Source organism: Prunus dulcis, chromosome 8 (assembly GCF_902201215.1).
Source record: "Prunus dulcis chromosome 8, ALMONDv2, whole genome shotgun sequence".
NCBI lineage: Eukaryota > Viridiplantae > Streptophyta > Magnoliopsida > Rosales > Rosaceae > Prunus > Prunus dulcis.
In genome coordinates this window covers 6,109,395-6,116,179 of record NC_047657.1, presented here as the reverse complement: position 1 = coordinate 6,116,179, position 6,785 = coordinate 6,109,395, and the positions used below count along the sequence as shown (strand labels likewise).

General features: G+C 36.4%; 2 non-coding genes across 2 annotated transcripts; both read left to right on the top strand.

The window, feature by feature from the left end:
• The first annotated feature begins 1,252 nt into the window (after positions 1–1,252).
• On the top strand, positions 1,253–1,326 carry TRNAI-AAU. The gene has a single exon. It is a non-coding gene; the product is annotated as a tRNA-Ile (tRNA).
• Positions 1,327–3,251: 1,925 nt separating this feature from the next.
• On the top strand, positions 3,252–3,325 carry TRNAI-AAU. The gene has a single exon. It is a non-coding gene; the product is annotated as a tRNA-Ile (tRNA).
• The last annotated feature ends 3,460 nt before the right edge of the window (positions 3,326–6,785 follow it).

The following is a 6,785-nucleotide window of genomic DNA, read 5'->3' as shown; positions in this document are numbered from 1 at the left end:
AGAGCATTGAAGAATGGATGAATTTCCATACCTTGATCGCCAAAAATGGCAGCCGGAGGAGGGAGATCGGAGCCGGCGAAGTTCGAGCGAAAACGGGGCGAAAATCGCCTTTTTCGGCAGCTGGAGCAGCGGCCGATGTCGGGGGAGGGCCGGGTCGTTACGCGGAGGCCGAGCCGGTCCTTTTGGCACCGGTCCCGTTCGCAGCCGCGGCCGGTGGCCGGAGATACGAGGAGAGAAAGAGACCGACGGGGAGAGAGAGAAAGAGAGAGGGCACGCGAGAGAGAGAGATAGAGAGAGAGAGAGAGAGAGAGAGAGAGAGAGAGAGAGAGAGAGAGAGAGAGAGAGAGATCTGATTTTTTATAAAAATCCCATTTTGAAATAATTACGATTGTGCCACTGGGTTTCTCTTGACCATATCTCTCTTGTTACAACTCTGATTTGAGCCTACTACGTGTCTATGAACTCGTCTCAGTACGACCTATCCAAAAATACTAGTCACTGCCCCAAACTCTCTTCGGGTAAGAAAATAACCAAAATACCCCTATCTCAAGGGTAAATTTGTAATTTCTCTTAAATAATTTAAATAATTTAAATAAGGGGTTTAATTTGGAGTCGGGGTGTTACAGTTTGGGCCCACTTAAGCTTGTAGCGTGGCGTGTTGCTTATTTGCTTGGCGTGGCATGTGTGCAAGCGCATCAACTTTCGCGTGCCCAAATTGGGTTTCTTCTTGGTAAGGTATCACATTGAGCCGAGAATATATTTGGGCATAGCCTTAGATTTTTTGGGCCTCAACAATAGTCAAATAGTGGGTCCAAGTTCCAAACTTCACTTCATTCTGTCAGAGATGCTAATGCCAATGAGATTCATCCAAATGCATCTATTTGGAAAAATCCAAAATAATGTACATTGGTAAATCCAAAACCCAACAAAAAATAAAAAAATAATAAAAACCAAAGCCACGTGGGTCTGATGAGATCCCTTTATTTTGAAACAATGCGTCAAATCTGTTGCCTTCAAGTTTGAATCTCTCTCCGTAAATTAGATTAATTTATACTGCTGATGGTCTACGATAAAAAAAATTACTGTTGCTATGATCCTAATTTACCAATATATCCTAATTCAACAGTGGAGTAAAGGCCTCAAATGTGTAATTTTCCTATGATCCTTTATTTCTTTCCATGGGAATTGTACATACGGGATCCTTAGAAACTAGTTATTATAAAAACGCAACAACAGTTAAATAAAACCAATTAGCCTATTAGCTTAGCTGGTTAGAGCGTTGTGCTAATAACGCGAAGGTCGCAGGTTCGAGACCTACATGGGCCATTATTTTATTGTTTAAAAAAATTTTCCATGTTTGTATTTAGGGCATGTGTGGGTCGTGGAATGTCATTGAATAAAGTCTTGGCGATGAGGTAAAAAAAAAATTAATTGTCGTTTTATTTAATTTTTATTTTATATATATATATATATTTGTTGCATTTCCAATTTCATTTTTTTAATAGATTATTCAAGGCAAAACCATTACACTTGGCTCTTCAAGTGAACAATGCCAGTAGGCGAAAATATTCCCTCACGTCGTGATCCGGTGGAACCGCATCCGCCAATGATTTAGGGCCATGCGTGGGTCGTGGAATGTCATTGAAAAAAATCTTGGTGATGAGGTAAAAAAAAAAAAATTTAATTGCCGTTTTATTCAATTTATTATAATTTATATTTCTTGCAGTTCCAATTTTATTTTTTAAATAGATTATTCAAGGTAAAAAAAAAAGAAGAAAACCATTACACATGGCTCCTCAAATGAACAATGTCAGCAGTCGATTCCAGTGGTGCGTTCCGTGTCGAAAATAATGGCACTATTACGTGATCCGGTGGAACCGCCTCAGCCAATAATTGAGTCGTCCTTTCGTTCAATTGTGACGGACTATGAGGACCGGGAGTATTTCAATTGGATGATGAGTGAGTAGATATTTCAATTGCATGATGAGTGAGATGTGAATTTTATAATAAATATGGACACGTGGCAACCGATAATTTTATTCGAAAATTTAATCTTAAAATTGAGATGAGAATTTTATAATAAATAGTGATACGTGGCAACTGAAAATTTTATCCGAAAATCTTATCAAAATTAATGGTTTAAGTATAAAAAAATAGAAAATCAATTAAAGTGAATAGTAATTGCCCTTACCCTTACCATTTGGGGTGGAAACAAAAAAGATAAGGCTGCCACTATTCATATGAATAGTGACAAACCTTGCATTACCCTTGCCCTTTGGGGTAGAGGTGCTCTTAGGAACAGCCAACAAATCATCTAAAATTTTGAAACAATACAGATAGGAGCATAATCAAACACACATAGGCCCAGATCGAAGTTATAGCTCAAGTTAGCTAAACAATCAACCACACCATTCTTCTCTCGGTAAACATGGAGGACTGAGCAGTTACCAATATGATTTATCATCTCACAACAACTAGACTCGGTCAGTAGGTTTGTTGTGAATCTGGGGAGAGGACAGATTTTGGAAGCTGAAGTTTGGGGGCTTTTCTTTGGGTTGCAGCTTAAAACCCATCTTATTATATCTTGCATAGTGGCGCATTTATATTGCCCACAATATATAATATGTGGTGGTTTTATCCCCGCAGTATATTGCCCACAATATATAATAGGTTTATTACCATACAGCAGTATTTATTTAAAAGTGTGGCATAGGTTTATCGTCCACAAAAACTGCCTCTACTTTTTATTTAAAAGTATGGAGTAGAATTAGTGCCTGTAACAGCATGTTTACTTTATCGCACATTTACTTTATTATCTAAAGTATGGTGTGCGATCAACGTCCATATATGAAGTAATTTAATTTATGAATTTATTTTAGCGCACATTTACATTTATCTAAAGTATGGTGCGGGATTATTGTCCATACCAGCAATTTATTACAAGCAATTTATACCAATTTATTTTATGAATTAATTGTGTGATATGATTAGTTTTACAGCATACAGAGATCAGAACTAGAAGTTTCTTGATCCTGATCATACAACTACATCATGACCTGAAGATCTTTGATGATGATAATGATATGAGAGCTATGATCCTAATTTACCAATATATCCTAATTCAACAGTGGAGTAAAGGCTTCAAATGTGTCATTTTTCTTCAATCCTTTATTTCTTTCCATGAGAATTGTGCTGACTGGATCCTTAGAAACTAAGTATTATAAAAAACCAACAGTTAAATAAAACCAATTGGCCTATTAGCTCAGTTGGTTAGAGCGTCGTGCTAATAACGCGAAGGTCGCAGGTTCGAGACCTGCATGGGCCATTATTGTTTTGTTTTAAAAAAATTTCCGTGTTTGTATTTGAGCCGTGTGTGAGTTGTTGAATGTCATTGAATAAAATCTTGACGACGAGGTAAAAAAAATATAATTACCGTTTTATTCAATATATTATCTTTATTTTATTTTATATTTCTTGCATTTTCAATTTCATTTTTTTAATAGATTATTCAAGAATCGGGTAAAATACCAGTCACTCCCACTGGAATAATTAATAATCTGTGGTACCAAGGTTTCATCCGGAGCATCCCTCAACTTATCCACATCCCACCATTGATTTTTATAAAAATCGGAGACAGTACAATCGGTATCGCAGATTCTCAAGGCCCTCATGCTACAATAGAGGGCAGTCACCAAACCACCTATCCATCCAGAACTTCACAGTTTCACCGTTACCAATCCTCCACACCATTCCCATGAAGCACTCCTTTCCAGGTAGAAGAACAATTTTGTTTTTGAGATGGGGATGGGTCCTGAATAGAAGTACCTCTCAAATATTTAGCCTCATAAATCTTGGACCATAGGCCATTATCCTTTCTCTGCAACCTCCAACCAATTTTGGCTAAAAGAGAATAACTGCAGTTTTCTTGAACCCAAATCCGCTTTGCACTTAGGTCGACATACCAAATTCCATCGGCAAAGGTGAACCTTGGTTTTGTTCTCATTTCCTCCCCAAAAGAAATCGTGATTCAAGTGATCCATCCCCACACAAACACTAATAGGCAGCTTGGTGGTTTGCATAGCGTAGATAGGGATAGCTGAAGTCATGGCTTGAATTAGAGTAGCCCTCCCAGCATAGGTCAACAATTTACACTTCCAAGAAGCCAGCCTCTTATGCACTTTGTCAATGAGGCAATAGGTAGACCGTTTCACTTAGAGCGGAGAAGAGGCATGCCCAAGTATTTTCTCAAATTAGTTGTCAAAGGACAGCCACAAATACTAGGAGTGGACATCGGGACCGGAAAACCTAACCGAACCAGTGAAAAAAAACTGGTTGACCAAAAAAGTCAACAAACCAAATTGGAATCGGACCGAACCGATTCCAACCGGTTTCGATTTCGATTTTACACCCCACCGCACTGGACCGGACCGAACCAGACCGGTCATATATATTTTTTTTTATTTCTACAAATTTTTAAAATCTAATGCCATATTTTAAATTTTATAATCACTATTTTTCCAAGTTCAACATCAAAAAATTTCTAAATGTATGAATTGGATTATTTGTTAATTTTTAAGCCAAAATAATAAGTTATTTATTATAATTTGTTTTAAAAAATTAATAATTTGATTCAAAATCGGATCAAACCGGACCGCGCCCACCCCTAACAAATACAACTAATTTCCTTGACAATCACCTTGGTGGTATTAGGAGAGCAGAAGACATCAGATTTTTCAAAATTCACAACTTAACGTGAGGCTTGACAGAATTTTTCTAGACAACTCTTCATCACTCGAGTCTGCTTAACAGTAGCATCAGTGAACAAGATGAGGTCATCAGCAAAAAAGGGTGAAAAACAGCAAGCCCAAATTGAAAAGCCTTGACAGGTTTCCAAAAACCCATTGAAAAGCTTTGACAGGTTTCCAGAAACCCTTCTGAACTGAGTCAAAGATAATATGAAACAATTTCTCAACACATAGAACAATAATATATGATGATAAGGGATCACCTTGTCTAATTCCATTCGAAAGGGTGAAAGAGTCTATTAGCTCCCCATTAACTCAAATTTTGTACTTTACATAAGAAACATAACTCATGATTAATTTGACAATGGACTTGGGCAAAGTAAGCTCCACTAGCACTTGCTTAATAAACCTCCAACTTAATCTGTCATAAGCTTTGGATAGGTTAATTTTCCATGCTACAAATCCTTTTTTGCCCTTAGACACCTTAAACTTATGCAAGAGCTCTTGCGCATAGTCTGAAATATCGATAATATCGAGGAAATATCGAGGATATTTCGGTTTTTTCGAATCACGGATATTTCGGAACATATCCATGTACATATCGTATAAATATCGATAATATCGACGAAAATATCGATAATATCGACGATAATATCGAAAAATATCGATGTCGATAATTTCGCACACATTTCAGCAATATTTTGTCAAAATATCGGTGTAATATCGCTAAAATATCGAAAATATCGATGTTAAGGAAAAAAAAAGTTTTTTTTTAAAAAAAAAAGGGAAAAAGGGGAGAAAAAAGCACAAAGGGGATATGAACCCCTCCCATTTTACTCCTCCAACACCTTAAACACCATATCACTTAACCTTAAACACCATATCACTATGTTTTTGTGATAATATGCTAAAATATTTATATTTATATGGGTGGTATGTTAACAATTACATGCAAAACTATTTTGGGGATTTATCATTTGATGACTACTCTTCACAATACACTTACTCTACACATAGAGATGATGAAGATAGTGAAAAATTTGAACCTCGTAAGAACTCTATGTGGTACTAAGTCACTCATGTATATTACCATGCAATGTATACAGTGTAAAATATTATAGTAAATCATTATATATAAATGATTACGGTGTATTTAATCTTTTTTCATTAATTATTACATATTTTTTACACTCATATTGTTTGCCCGCTTGCTGTATAATCAACTTAAATTAGTTAAATCCATCATGCAATGCAATTCCTTCTATTTTTTTGTGATAAACTCAAAGATAATTGACTAAATAAACATTCTCCAAAGTTTCAATAAAAATTTCCAAGTTTTTCTTACCATTTCCGTGGTTTTTATTCCATTTTTATCGATATCGAAAATATCCCGATATTTCCATCGAAATTTTCATATTTTTAGACTACCGATATTTCTGATATTATCGATATTTTAGACCTTGCTCTTGCGTGATGAGGATATTATCAGTTATATGTCTCCCACGCACATAACTAACTTGGTAAAGTTAGGTAAAATGGGCCTCAAGCGAGCCACTAGGACCTTAGATATCACTTTATAGAGAGTAGCCTGAAATGAACCATTGACTCGGGGCTCTCAATTTTAGGAACAAGAGTGATAAGAGTGGAGTTTAGATTGTCAAGAGCACTACCCTCAGAGAAAGATGTAGTTACCAAATTTAACAGGTCTAGAGCACATTTACTCCACTGGGCTTTGATAGAAGCAAGCAGAGAAGCCATCCACTCCAGGGCTTTAAGTCCAACAATGCGAAACAAACTCTCTTTTACTTCAATTAAATCAATCCCTCTACTTAGAGAAATCAGGTCAGCATCTTCAATTCTAGGGATGAAGTTTGGAATAAAAGTATTCATATCCACCACACTATTCTGATTATAAAACCCCATAAAAAAGTCTAACTGCCAAAGCTTTTATGCCCTTAGCCTCTTCCACGAAAACCCCAACGCTATTCTTGAGCCTTTCAATTTTATATCTTCTTCTTCTCATCACAGTAGTGAGATGGA